At 44.1% G+C, this 15,308-nt stretch overlaps 2 long non-coding RNA genes across 2 annotated transcripts in view; both read left to right on the plus strand.

Moving 5' to 3' along the window:
* LOC142774399 (uncharacterized) overlaps window positions 1-3,348 on the plus strand; it is a 59,264-nt gene extending 55,916 nt beyond the window's left edge. The window contains exon 2 of the long non-coding RNA XR_012886380.1: window positions 3,188-3,348. This is a non-coding gene — a long non-coding RNA (uncharacterized LOC142774399). The remainder of the gene's footprint in view (window positions 1-3,187) is intronic.
* Window positions 3,349-3,917: 569 nt separating this feature from the next.
* The window catches only part of LOC142774400 (uncharacterized), an 85,369-nt gene continuing 73,978 nt past the window's right edge, over window positions 3,918-15,308 (plus strand). The window contains exon 1 of the long non-coding RNA XR_012886381.1: window positions 3,918-4,035. This is a non-coding gene — a long non-coding RNA (uncharacterized LOC142774400). The remainder of the gene's footprint in view (window positions 4,036-15,308) is intronic.

A 15,308-nucleotide genomic window follows, 5' to 3' on the forward strand; every position in this document is an offset into this window, starting at 1 on the left:
CAGATATTTCACTTGCGTAGCCTTTTTAACATAAGCGTTATTAATAGTATATTGGAATGCTAATGGGTTTTGTTTGTTCGTAACTGTGATGGATGCCGTCTTTGACGCGTTGAGCTTCAAGCCCCACTTACCACACCAGGGGCAGATGGATTGCAATGCATCGTTGAGTCTTGCTTGATCAGAATGCTCAGCAATGTGAGCATAAATAACAGAATCGTCCGCAAAAAGTCGGATTTTCACGGGTGATTGAACTGAGAAATAGATATCATTTATGTACACTAAAAACTATAATGGTGCAAGCACAGATCCATGCAGCACTTCTGAATGTACATCTAATGAGTCAGAAACGCCGTCATCGACCATCACATATTGTTTCCGTGATTACAAATAGCATGCAACCCAACGGACAATGTTCTGATCAACACCAATAGCTGACAGTTTCGTAATTAAATCATCGTGTGGTACTATATCAAACGCTTTAGAAAAATATAAAAACACTGCATCGATCTGACCCTTAAAGTTAATGAATTTGAAAAGTCATGAGTGATCTCGGCTAATTGAGTTGAAGTGGATAGGCCAGACCTAAATCCGTGTTGGTTGTCCTGAAGCAGTTTATTGTCTACCAGATGAGTCATAATCGCCTTAAATATTATGTGTTGTAGTAGCTTACAAGCTGTGGATGTAAGGGAAACTGGCCTATAGTTGTTTAATTCTAATGGTGAGCCAGATTTATGAATTGGGACTATTCTCGCAGACGCCAGTCATCGGGTATCACACAAGTTTCTAAGGAAGTTACATATATCTTATACAAATATTCTGAAACCTAGATTGCATATCTACCAAAACGTTTGATATATCATCAGGACCCGGAGATTTCTTTGTGTCTAATGTACACAAGAGGCTAAAAATACCTTCTTTACTTAAGTATACTTCAGGCATATGTTTGACGAGCATATAAGCTGGCAGGTGCGCATGTGAGGCCATCCGCGTAAATACGGACTGAAAAAAGGCGTTGAAACTTTGAGCATTGACAGCAGCATTATCAGTAGTTCCGTGAGATGTTTTTGTCTCTGTGATGCTTTTTTATCTTTCAACAGGTAATTCCAGAATTTTTTGGGTTGGTCTGTGATGAAGGAAGACAGAGTAGACGAAAAAAGTTGGTCTCTTGCTACATGCATCTTTTCATGAAAAATGTGTACTAGACTTAGTAGCCGTTTCTTGTCACACGTTTACAACAGCGTTTGATTTTGCGCTTCATATGACTCAAATCACGGTTCATCCATGGGTATTCTCTGTTAATACGTTTCTTTTTAAATGGCACATAGCTGCTTTCACAGTGTAATACTATAGCTTTAAAACGTGACCACAATTCATTAACGTCAACCAAATCGCTGAAAGAAGGAAATGAGGATGCCATGTAATTAAGTACGGCATCATCAAGCGCATGCTTGTAGTCTCTCACAAATGAGTCGGATTGTTTAATAGTGGGTCGAAAGCCTGAAATTGGACACTCTACAAAGAGTAATTTGTGATCAGAGATACCTTCTTTCACAGCGACCGAACATTTTTCGAGTGAGCTGCTTGCAAACGCTAGGTCTAGTACAGAAGAACTATTAATCATGGTAGCAAGAGAAACCAATTGATTCAAAGAAAAAGTAAATGCAGTTAACAACAGTGATTCAGCATTTGGAGAGTCCTTGCCATCATGTGAAAGATTGGGCCAATTATTGCTGGGCAAGTTGAGATCCCCAGTTATAAAAATGTTTGAACGTGAATTTGTATTTTGTAGCAGGTAATCGTAGAGTGCTTCAAAGTATTCTGGGGGTCCATTTTGAGGCCGATAAACACCTCCCAAAATTATATTCTTACGAAAAAAGTTCAGTTTGCACCACACGCTTTCGTGATTATCTATACCATCCGAACGAGTAAATTTAACATTGTTTTTAATCGCTATTGCAACGCCCCCTCCCCGTGATCCTCTGTCCCTACGGATAAGGATGTAAGATGATGGCACTATTTCAGAATCTTGCACTTCAGAATGCAGCCAGGTTTCTGTGATCACCAAAACGTGTGGTTGGTAGGAGGAAATTATATCTTCAAGAAGCGGTATTTTATTTAGGACACTTCGTGCATTGAGTGAAATAATCCGAAGCGTTTTGTTAGCTTGTCACTTATTATCGCGTTTATGAGCGGTTGCCCGAGTGAAGCGATAAGTCGACTTTTCGCGTTGCGCAGACGCCGTGGATTGAGATAGCTCTGTCCTGCAATTTCGAAGTGCGTCCCACACATACAGTTTGCGATCGACTTTTAGTTTATCGAAATAAAACGAAACCTTAGAACCAGTCTTTCTTTCTTCAGCGCTGGAACGCCATAAATTTGTACGAGTATTGCGAATATTTTTAGAAAAGTCTTCTGATATAGATATGTTGGTTCCTTTTAATTTGAAACAGGATGACAAAATCTTAGTTTTATCAACGTAGTTATACAGTTTCAAAATTACCGGACGAGGGTGCTGCGCGTTTCTTTGACCGATCCGATGCATTCGCCCTATGGAATTGATTTCAACATCAAGAATTTTTCTGAAGATATCGCCATTTACTTTCTGTTCTAGTTCTTTTGAGTCCTCCTCGTGGCTTTCTTCTACACCGTAAACTACAACGTTATTACGACGACTCCTGTTTTCGAGATCATCGACTTTTGCCCTTAACTCAAGAATTATCTTGTTAGTACTCTGACATGTTTCTTCCACCTTCTCCAATTTTTGCTCACATTCCTCAGTTCGACCGAGCTCTTGCTCAAGATTGGTAATCCGAGTTTGAATGTCCGCGACCGATGACTCTACCTGTTTCAGGTTAGTAGTTAACGCGTATATACCCCGTATAAACTGGATGGGGGGACACCCACCGAGTTAGCTAGAGCATCGGACCCGTTATTCGAAGGCCGTACTTTCGGTCCCTGCCCACAGCTAGTTATGTTTTCGTGTACGTTTTCTCTTCGCATACATTACAAACAACAATATCCTTATACATTTTTTGGCATGGTCGATATAATTCATACTTCATATATATATATATATATATATATATATATATATATATATATATATATATATATATATATATATATATATATATGTGAATATTTTCAATAAAAGGCAGATGATTTTGTGGTCTTGCATCTCTTTCAGAGCCGCTCCTGCATTGATGGGCCGCCTTCTGACTGTCCGTCTCCCCACTGCTACTGTGATAAACGTGCGGACGGCATTATTCAAACATTCTATTTTTGTAAAAAAAGCTCCTAGATGAATAGTGAGTATCTGAATTGTAAAATAAACAATGCGAACATCAAGTGGTGACTGGTAGGCATTATTTTTGTTTCTTAAGCACTGGGAGTTGACTCCATTGCGAATAATGGTTAAGACCTACAATTGAAATCTATCTGTCCATTGTTATGCCTTGGAGGGCTAATCGAACGTAATTGCTACTGCAAATGCAATCAGCGTCATAACCAATGAGTGAGCCATGCTGACGCAATCACCTGCAGCTCTTTCGTGCGTGCTACGCAGCGCGTAGCAAGCCCCTTCCCATAAGGGTCCGATTACAACCAGCTTACGCAATCACCGGCAACTCAGGCGCGCGTCCTACGCAAGACGAGGGAAGTCCCCCGCTCGCGGGTGATATTCGATCCCACGACCAGCGGCGGTTCTTGATTGGAGGCTTCGAACTACTGGTTGACGCAAGGAATCCTCAGGGCCTGTGAAGGAACCGAAAGGGGCGACGAGGAGTGTGCGAAAGCGTCCGAAAAAATCCCGGATCATCGTCACACCTCAGTGCGAGCTCCCTAAGCTGTCGGGCGCAGTGCCCAATACCTAACGCCTCTGTATATAGTGTATATAAATGCTGCCTTGACTCACCCTCGTCTTGTCCGCTCCGTCTATCAGCTCTGCGCAGATGCAGTCGTGAGATGAGAGACACGCGCGTTTTCCAACTGTGGAAGGTAGTTTCGAGATCGGCTGGCATCAGCTATCTCGGTGCGGTGAGTGCCTGATGTTTTCCCCCAGTTCACCAGACTGCTGTGTTTAGAATTGCTAGCAAGCCTTGCTAGTAGACTTATATTAGGTACAGCAGGTTGATTTTAAACAAAGGCAAACCGGAAGGGGCTAGTGTGAACTATGGAGAACCTTAAAGTGAAAGAACTGATCGAAACTTATGAGGAACTTGACATCAACCTGAGCTGTGCAAAACAAAAGCAATCGATTATTGAGATCATGAAAAAAGAGGGAGTAACGGCTGAGGAAGTCGATGAGGCCTGGGTGGATATCAAAGCAGGCCCCAAGGAGGCTGAAAAAAGAGAACTCCGCGAGAAGGCTGAAAGACAAGAACGCCGTGGCGAGGGTGAAAGAAAAGAGCGCCTCAAGTATAATTGGCGCTCTTACGGTGTTTTCAGGCGCCTCGAGTAGATTCTGCGACAGTTCAGGTCAGCGGCCATAATTTCAGGAACCAACTGCCACCGTTCGTAGTAGGCGACGACGGCGAAGTATCTCGTCAAGTTTGAACACGTATGTGAACGAAATGACATCGAGCGGTCTATTGGCACAGAACCTGTTAGCTCTACTTACCGGCGAAGTATCCGACGCGATAAAGTGCTTGTCGAGGGAAGCGTTTGAGAGCTATGACGACGTTAAGGACGTTCTCTCGAGACGTTTTAAATTGTTACCCGAGGCTTTCTGGCAAAGGTTCCGGTATGCAAAAAAGGCAATGAGTCACACATTGACTTCGCGTCCCGGCCTAAAGCGGACTCAATTGAATGCCTCAAGGGTGAAGTTGTTTATGAAGATCGGGATTGGGTGGTAGAATGCATTCAATTAGAACAGTTCTACCACTGCGTGGAGGATTACATCATGCTCTGGCTGCAGAATAAACTTGATGGAGTACAGTTAAACAAGACAGCAGAGTTAGCTGAGGAGTACTATACTCACGAAAACTTGCATAGTAGGGCAGCGTGCATTGAAAAGAGTAAAAGAAATCAGGACTTTTCAAAGACACCTAATGAACGGAAACCCGCACCGCATAGTGATTTTAGAAAGGACCCGTGTCTTACGAAGGACGCCAACGGAATAGCAGAAATTGAGTAAGGTTTCAAAACAGCGAAATGACACCACACGGGTGCTTCAGTCACGTATGTCGATAATCTATAACTGCAAAAAGGAAGGGGACCTTGCGGTAAATTTAAACAAAAACTGTGTCCTGCAACATTCCGACAGTATGAAAAGAACATGCGGCTGCTAAAGCTGTATTTCCAGAAAATTAGTGTCAATGGGAAAACGTGTGATAGCACTTCGAGACTCAGCGGCAACCATGGACATTGCCCATTCTTCATTTGTGTCATCGGATGACTTTACAGAAGAATCCGCGTGGATAGGGCAAGTCGGTGAGGAGCAGAGTGCTTGCTTACCAATCGCTACGGTTTCCATTGAAGGCTCTTACTCCCCTTCCTTTCTATCTCTTTCTGTTCTATTATTCTCCTTTTCCCCCACTCCAAGTGTAGGGTAGCCAACCGAGCCAAGCTTGGTCAACCTCCCTGCCTTTCCTCTCTATTTATCTCTCTCTCTCTCTTTTGCTAAGCTTCGCGCCGAAGTGGCTGTGTCTGCCGCACTCCCGATTGTTTTCCTTATCTTTTTTCGAATAAATCTGAACAGTTTCTCAAAGAGAAGGGCAAATCGTTATTTTCCTACTCTGCGTACATGGTCCCCGCGTGTTTGCAAGCGCGGAAGGTTTTGCAAGAACTTGATCTTGTTCAATGTAGTGAATAATTACCTGCAAAAGCGGCCGAGTGGCGAGCCGATTGAGCCTCGAACAGAAAACTCTCAGGCTGTCACTCGAGCCTGCCGTCGCTGAAGTGAGCAGCGTTGGCTGTGTGAGCGGATGACCCGACGCGGTGCCATTGGGCGAGAAAGACACCACTCTCTCGCCTGCAGCTACAAGTTGGTGTGAGCTGTCGAGTATGAGCAGTATGATCTGTTCTTGGTACCACAAAAGCTTCGGCGCCAACTATTGGAACTGGCACATGAAAACGCGTTTGTAGGGCACCTCGGCTTAAAGAAGACCAAGGCCAGAATTTCCCTTAAGTTTTATTGGCCGAAATGCTGGAGGGATACCGAAGACTTCGTGCGTTCCTGCGACGCTTGTCAGAGAGTGGGGAAATACACGGAAGAGTGGAAGGCACCCATGAAGGTTGTGCCAATCATCACAAATTTTTCGGCGTCTAGTAATTTATATCATCGGGCTATTGCCAGAGTCAAGGCAAGGTTGTTGATGCATCCTGACGGCCCTCTGTGCAGACGCGAAATTTTCAGAAGCGATACCACTCGGGAAGGTTTATTCTCATCATGTCGTGGAGGCTCTGCTCTCTATATTCGCACGAGTCGGCTTTTATTCTGATATTCAATGCGACAACAATAGTGGCTTCATCAGCTGCCTTACATATACCTTTTTGGATAAAGGAAGAGTAAAAGTAGTGCACAACTCGGTCCAACACCCGCAATCGAATGCGGTAGAGCCTATGCAATCCGTTCTAAAACGGATACTGAGAGCTCTTTGCTGCGAGCACTAAGGTGACTGGGAAGCGTGTATTCCTCCCGCTACGTTCGCTTTGAGATGAGCTCCCCATGGAAGCACTGGCTTTAGCTCTGCAGAGCTTGTATATGGCCGGAGTTTAAGAACACCATTGCGAATGCTACGCGAATTCTGGGGGTAACTTCATAAGGACCTTAATGTATTTGCGTATGTTGTCGACCTCCTTCACAGGCTTCGAAAAACAAAAGATCTTTTGGAGAGCCACGTGAACGTTTCACAAGTGTTGTTCGGCGAACAAACGCATCATTGAAGTTGGAGGTCAGGTGATGCTGCTTCAGCCTTCCAAAAAAGAACAAGCTTGAAGTTCACTGGCAATCACCCGCTAAAATATTATCGAAGCTTTCCGACACCGAATATGAACTGAAATTAGAAAGGTGGCCAAACAAAATTCACCGCAATAACTTGATGAACCCATGCGTTTAAGGTCAAGGGGTCGTGTATCTGCTTTTGAATGCTTCAGATGAAGAAGTATCAGGAATTCTGACCTCAAATGATGTAACCGAAAACAGATCAGATGTAATATTGAATGAGTTAAACCTAGAGCCAAGGCCAAGTAAATTTCAAAAGGAGGCCTTGAGGAAGATTGTTTCTGAGTTTAAAGACATGTTTTCGGACCGTCCCGGAAAAACGATGGTGATTGAACACGATATCGAGCTAACCTGGGAGGAACCAATCTATTGGAAGCCGTATGAATATTCCCCTGTTCAGAAGCAAATCATAAAAGAGGAGATCGATACAATGCTGAGTTTTAAAGTCATAGTACCAAGCGAGAGGCACTATACATACCCTCTAATATTGGTTCAAGTGTCGGGAAAAGATCGTAGGCCACGTATCAATTTTCGGCGTCTTAACGCAATAACTCAAGACCAAACTTACCAGATACCGAATCTAGAGGAGAGGATAAAAACTATGTCGCAGTCTTTACATTTTCACGTTATACTTCATGCGAGGGTTTTGTCAAGTCCCACTTGCAGAGCTTTCTAACCGCTATGCCGCATTCGTTTCTCCAATCGGAACGTATTGTCCGATGAAGCTGAGCATTGGGTGGAAAAATACGCCCTTTTGTTTTTCAGGCTTAATGAAACGCGTTCTTTATGGCCTCTTTGAGTTCGCTCTGCCTTATCTTGACGATGTCGCCATCTTCTCAAACAGCAGGGGAGAGCATGTAGAGCATTTACGAACCATGCTGAACAGGTTGAAAGAAGTTGGTCTTACCGCGAAACCTACTAAGTGTCAGCTAAAGTACGGTGAGATGTCTTACCTGCGACAAACTGTGATGCGCGGCCGGCACAGACCTTCAAAAACTAAGGTCGCCGCCGTTGTAAACTATCCACGACCCACCTTAAAATCTGAGATAAGGGCCTCCTTGGGCCTAGCTGAATACCATGAGTATTACGGGCAAAAGTACTCTAGCATTACCAGGCCTTTAATTGACGCACTTCAAAAGTCCGAGGTGGTTAAGATGGGGCAGGACTCCAAAAAAGAGAATGCGTTTTGCAAGCTGAAACAAGCCTCAAGCAAAATGTCCGTTCTCCTGGCGCCCGACTTTTCTAAGGGCTTTTACATTCAATGTGACGCTAGTGATCGCGGCATGTGAGCTCTATTGTGTCATGAAGACAGCACTGGTAAAGAAATGCTAGTTTTGTATATAGACCGAAAACTGAACTGCAGGGAAAAGGCATACAGTGCATATGAAAAGGAGTGCACTTGCCTCGTGTGGGCCGCTCAAAAAGTAGCCTGTTATTTCTCTGGTTCAATATTTGTGGCCGAAACGGGCACCCCTTAGGAGAATCCTATAAATGGACCTATATAAAAAATTTCTGTCAATAGCTACATCATTATTTGGGCATATCAGGCTTTATATGGAATCCCCATATATAAGCCTTGTATAACTTTAGATGTCCCATTCATGATATAGCCGTATATAGGCCTTATACAGCCTGATATACCTAATTCCTCATTTACTCAAATGTGGACGTTGCTGCATAAGCCATATACGGCATTAATCTATATATGGCTATATATATTAAGCATTCATATGAGGTTAAACCTGGCCTTATATGAATACCTTTAGATATAGCTATTCAGATGATTCATCTACATTAATTCAGCTTGTGTCGCCGGCATAAATTACAGTCCCACAAATTATTTTACATACAGAAATACTGCTGCTTGTTAAAAGGTGTGCAAGCACTCACCATCGTTTACAAAACAAAGGTTGCACGTTTTCTCTCAACATTCTTGTTCAAGTTGTCCGGATTATATCTCGAGTTATTCTCAAGCAATTACTGCTAAAATTGTTACTTGGCAACTTACTTTTTGGTTTTTGGTGGGCGCATGTAACTGTTAGTCCACGTTTCCTGAAGATATACATTCATAATGTTTAAATTTCATGCTTATCTATCGACAATTTATTTATTTATGTATTTTATTACCCACAGCGCCAATTGGCATTACAGTGGGGGAGCGTGTACAAAGAGTAGACTACAGAAGTGATACATAGTCAGCCAAACAAATAATCAAAGTCACCTCAATCACAATCTGCAACACAAATATATATACCAATAAAACTGCAACACACTCAATAAAAATGCAACACACTGATTCTGATAAAGCATAAAACAAATCTTTTGAGATGGTAGAGGCAATGCTAGAAGGCAGTTGGTTCTATTCTCTGATTGTATTGGTAAAAATCATTTTGAAGTACGTAAGTTTTGAATGCGATTGCTCTTATCTTGTATCAATGGTCAACGTGGTCTGAGACATAGTTAGGTGCAAGTAAATATTTTGTTTTATCGATTCCTACTTGACAATGATAAATGACATGAAAAAGCTTCAATCGCAATTTGAGTTTCCTAAGTAGATTTTTCAGTGTATTTAATTAGAACTTTTCTGGCGTGCCAATCAAGTGTTCATAGAGAGTAAAAATTATTGGCTTGCTGTTGATCGTATGAACTGCGTGTGCATTTAATAATTTAAAGGTCTTGATAGTCAGCCGTTATAGAGTTCGGTCAAGAGCGACTGGTATGCATGCAAGCTTGTGATGTTCAAGTATTGTGGCTAGAAACGGCTTATAGCGTTACCTCTAAAACTGGCGTCTACAAGTCTCTGTCTTGAGGAAACGGAGGCTATTAGCGATATTTCTTGCCAACGGATTGCTAAAATATGTCTTTCGTACACGTAAACCACTCTCCGTTCTACCAATAATGCATCATTAACGCAACAACGGTAAAGAGCTCGTTCCGTAGAAATTCCGGCGTAGGCGTCAGTGGTTATGATTGAAAAATCATCTTGTCCGCAACCGAAAATTGATAAAAATGCAAACAAACAAGTAATAAAAATTTTCGAATGTGAGTGATTACCGAAACTATGCAGGCAAATTGCATGACAAGCAAGTGATCTACCTCACAGCTATGCGTCTGCTTTAAAAAGAATGAATAACTTCATCTGGTTCGAGATGCAGGAAAAATAACTATCGTGTTTAACAGACACATGCATCGTGTATACAAGGTTCACAGCAAAACACGTAATATCGCAGCAATATTGCATTATACAAAGGTACATTGCCATCGAGCATGACAACACGTTAATACCAGCGTGACTTTGTAGTTTAAAGACAGCCAACCATTACAAAAGGCACACACGTTACTGCGCGTATTCTCCTAAGACTGCGTAGTGGGTACACAACGAGTTCTAAAACATTATACTCACATAGTATTGAGAAGCGCGGTCTGCTGAGTCAGTTGGTAATGAATTCATCTTAACTGAGTTGCACGAAAAAATTGAAGTACTATAGGAAGACACCTGGGCACATCGTATACTAACAAGTGAAACTTTATACATATGCGGTCATGAGAACACGTGAGGTGAAGAAAAATGATTAGATGCGCAGACATCTAATGATTTTCTTTCACCATTTAGAGATCGTGCGGTGCACGGCTGCTCACCCTTGTTTGATGATACGGTAGTTAAAGCGAGATTCAGGGACAAGGTAACGCAGAAAAATGAAGAGGCGTGTCTCATCAACAAAGCTGGTAATTCATGTGTCGCGCAACGCTCGGTTGTGTAGCTTGCCGCTGAGGTAACTTTTCTGGAACCGCATCATTAATTCAATATGTCTGCTCATCTAATCATTTTCTTTCCCCGCGCGTGTTCTCGTGACCGCATATGTGTGTCCGTTTTCTCCAATAAAGTTTCGATTATTAACGTGCGCTGTAACCAAGTGTGTTTCTTCTGTACTTCAATTTTTTCCGCGCAACTCAGTTAAGATGGCATATTATTGTTCGGGGTTTCAACTAAACTACCTTTTTTTTAAATGTGAAGCATTTCTTAGCAAACTTCGGCGACATTTAGCGTATCCATCCATCCATCCATCCATCCATCCATCCATCCATCCATCCATCCATCCATCCATCCATCCATTCATCCATCCATCCATCCATCCATCCAGCCGCCTACGACCTTTAACTGTGCTGGCCGGTTTGATTGTGATATCAATACCAAACTTAGTATGTCATAACATGACCATCTGAAGAACATGTTTAACTACTAATCACATGAAAACCATGACATGTTTATCATGAATGTCATGATTTATATTTCAAGGTCCTGCGGCTTTTGTGGTGGCTTCATTCACATAGCATGTTGTAAAACTGGTATGGTAAAACATGATGGCATTGCGAACACAAGTGACAGACGCTAACATGAAAATCACGAGATGCGCGTTATGTATCAACATGACTACATGCCACGCTCATGATGCGCTCACGGCCGTTTCGCTAGCGCCACATATACCAAATTCGGTATTACGGTACCGAATGAATAATGAATGTATGTGACTGGTGCAAACATAATAATCATTAGATGCGTGTCAAGTAACAACATGACTACATGCTACACTCGTGATGCTCTCGCGGCCGTTTCGCTAGCTTCAGTTGTACAAACTAGGTATTACGCGACGCAAATGGACGACATACGTGAATGACACATCCAAACATGATAATCACGACATGCGTGTCGTGTTAACAACACGACTACATGCCACACTCATGATACGCTCGCGGCTGTTTCGCTAGCTTCACATATGCCAAGTTTGGTATTACGTGACGTCAATGGATGACGAAGGTATGTTACTGGGGCAAACATGATACTCACGAGATGCGTGTCTTGTGAGAACATGACTACATGCCCCAGTCAAGGCGCCAATACATTTCGACGTGAGGCGCTGCGCGTGCTCACCGGCGTTCATTTCCTCGTGTCAGGCCGGCGTTGCGACGCCAGGCGCTAGTTTTGCCATATACTCGCAGGCGTGCGCCGCGCTGGTTTGACGCATGCGTGTTTCAGCGCGTCCGGCGTCCCTCCATCACGAAAAGAGGGAAACACAGTGTTGCGCTTCCGCGGGCTCCGGTCAACTCACTTCTACTGCGCGTGTCGGGGGCGCGTGCCGGCGCACGTTGTGCCTCGCGTTCAGTCGTCGGGCCCTCGCCGTCGGACGACGCTCGCCGACACAACAACATGCGATGCTATGAGCGACACAACAGGGTGTTCGCGCGACGTGTCGCGTGCTCGTTTTCGCGCGATCGCTTGGTTCTCAACATTTGGAAACCCTCACTCATCGCCCGGAAGCGCTGGGCTCAAGCAGCCAATAGCGAAAAACCGGAAAAGACAAAGACTACATAGGTGCAAGTGACCCTGCCCGAGTCACGTATGCACAACAAGAAATAACGCAATGTTTATTACGCATGTGCATATAAAAAGTGCCGCCATATCCACGCAGTGAATGATGATGAGTGGGCGAAGCTCCGGAGGAAAACCTGGTAAACCATGAATCTTCCGTACATTTTGCCCACTCGATTTTATTACAATGCTCCCCCCTAGCGTACGTCGCCGCACTAAATCGAACGATTGCCTTCCACCAATGACACGTGTCATATGTGACATCATTCCTATTTTATAACATCTCACGTCTTTCATCATCAACTACAAGTACCGCCGTCTAGTTTATAACATCTTGCATCTTTTCATCATCAATTGCAAGTACCGCCATCTAGTGAACACTGCATAAACTAAACGAGAAGTGGCTACATACAAGAGACGGTACCACCATCTAGTGAACACTTGAAGAACTAAACGAGAGGTGGCTACATACAGGAGACGGTACCGCCATCTTGTGGACACTGCAAGAACTAAACGAGAGGTGGCTACATACAGGGGACGCACAGCCCACGCCTTAAGGAGCTTCGCCCCTAAAAAGTGCTGCAAAGCAATAATAAACACTTTCCGTTTCATTACACAACAATAAATCGTATCTTTGAATTGCATACCGCTCACTACGCGGTTTTCTTGGCACGAGTAGACGGCCTTATGCCAGCAACAGTGAAGTTCGCTCGCCGAAGCCGTCGCGTGAATGAGGTTTGCCTGCGCTAGCCACTGATCGCGCGAGGATGATCTACGTCGCGTCGCTCGTCGCTGTCGCGTGCATTTTCGCGCTTATGAGGTTTGGGCATGACGCACGGGCGCGAATATCGCGCCGGTTGCCGTCGGGTCGCGCCCACGAACGCTGTTTGCGCCGGTCGCGCCTGGCGTCAGACTATGGAGTTCTCACGTTTTGCTAACGTAGCATCACTGCTCCCAGCGTGCGCGCGAGTCAACGCTACATTGGAGTAAATGGGGCCATTCATTATGCACTCGCGGCCATTTTGCTAGCTCCACATATACCAAATTTGGTGTTACGTGATGTCAATGGATGACGAATTATATGACTGGTGCAAACATGATAATCCTGACACGCGTGCCACGTAAGGACACTACATAACATGCTGATAGTGTGCTCGCGGCCGTTTCGCTAACTCCCAATATACTAAATTTGGTATCACGTGACGTGAATAGATGACGAAGGTAAACGAGACATCCAAACATGATAGTCATGACACGGAAGTCATGTACGGCTTCATTTGCCTCTACCTCGTAACATTGTGCTGAATTTGAAGTGACATATCAACCTTTTTTATTCGTGCTTCGCATATCATCGATTCCCACTGTACGCGGGATCTACTAATTTTTTACACTAAGTGGAGCCATGTGCGAAACCTTCATTGAGACAAGACACTGTCGACTTTCTCAATTACACAGTACTATTCCACAATTAAAATTGTTCAAGTAGCATCATACAATAAAAAATTGGCAGCATATTCACGGATTGAATGATGGAGAGTGGCGTGAAGCATTCGTCCATTCATTCATTCTTGCTTCCGTCCGTCCATGCGTCCGTCTGTATGACCATCCATACGTCCATCCGCCCGTCCGGGCATGCGTCTGTTCATGTGTCCGTCCCTGCGTTCGTCCATGCATCCGCCTCTGCATCTGTTCATGCGTCCGTCCATGTATCTGTCTTTGTGTCCGTTCGTCCATCTATTCAACATTCCAAATACCCCCATCTCGCATATTTTCATCATATATTTTCCATATAGAAGCACCGCCATCCAGCGGACATTCCAAGGACTAAACGAGAAGTGGCACACGCACACTTTCGTACGGCTTGCGCTTCAGGTCTACTTCCCACATTTAACCACCTCGAGTTCATAGTATATACTAGTTCACTGTATACATGGCACTGCGGCCCAACGCTCGCTAAAACTTTCTAAAACCAAGGAGGTTACGTCCAGCGAGTATAACGTAGCTACCTTTTCCTGTCAGATAGTGCTCAATGTTCATGCCAATGGCTGCTAATGGGAAATGAGAGACAGGAGAATTCGGTCAGGACGTCTTGAGGGGCTAGTTGGTTCATTCTATTCAGGTAAAAAATTGCGCTGAAATAGAAAGGACACCACAAAGAAGGAACACTTAAACAGATCGAGCGCAATATCGATCTGTTTGTTGATGTTGCGCTCGATCTGTTTAAGTGTTCCTTCTTTGTGGTGTCCTTTCTATTTCAGCGCAATTTTTTACCTGAATAGGAGAATTCGGGTTTTACTTTCTTACGGCTTGCGCTTCGTATCTGCTTCCCACCTTTAACCACCTCAAGTTCATTCATGGTATATACTAGTTCATTGTATTCATGGCACTGCGGCTTAGCGCTCGCTAGACCCTTCTAAAACTAAGGAGGTTACACCCAGCGACCCAGGCAGCACACCGGCGTTGGACCGATCTTGGACCGGTATTGGCTAACGTCGGCTGTAATATTAGCCCAAGGTCGGCAAATCGGCAAAGTGCAACTTCTTCCGATGTCGTACCGATGTTCAAGCCCACCTGGGGCCGACGTTCTGCCTTTGCATTTGCCGATATCCAGCCGACGCCGGCCCACTCCACACATGCCAATGAAGGCCCGTCCTTTCACTGACGTAGTTGCCAACATACATCCAGCATAGGACCATTCTTGGGCCACTTTGTTGCCAATGAAATGCCGTTATTACGCCAGCATTCGCTTGAATACTGGTTACCACTGGCTTGCCAATATTCCACCGTTACTAATATGGGCTTTTTACTTCTGGCATTCTTCAGCCAGTAGGCTTTACATTACGCCCCCAGAACTTCCCCAAGCAGCTTATAGCAGCCCCGTACGAGCATCCAGTAGTCAGGCGATTGACCATTGGAGGACTTGTGTAGAAGCACTACATGAATCCACTAAATCGTGCATTTTTGCCTTTTTTCTTGCATTGCCTATTACCCTCCCCA

Source organism: Rhipicephalus microplus, chromosome 10 (genome assembly GCF_043290135.1).
Source record: "Rhipicephalus microplus isolate Deutch F79 chromosome 10, USDA_Rmic, whole genome shotgun sequence".
NCBI lineage: Eukaryota > Metazoa > Arthropoda > Arachnida > Ixodida > Ixodidae > Rhipicephalus > Rhipicephalus microplus.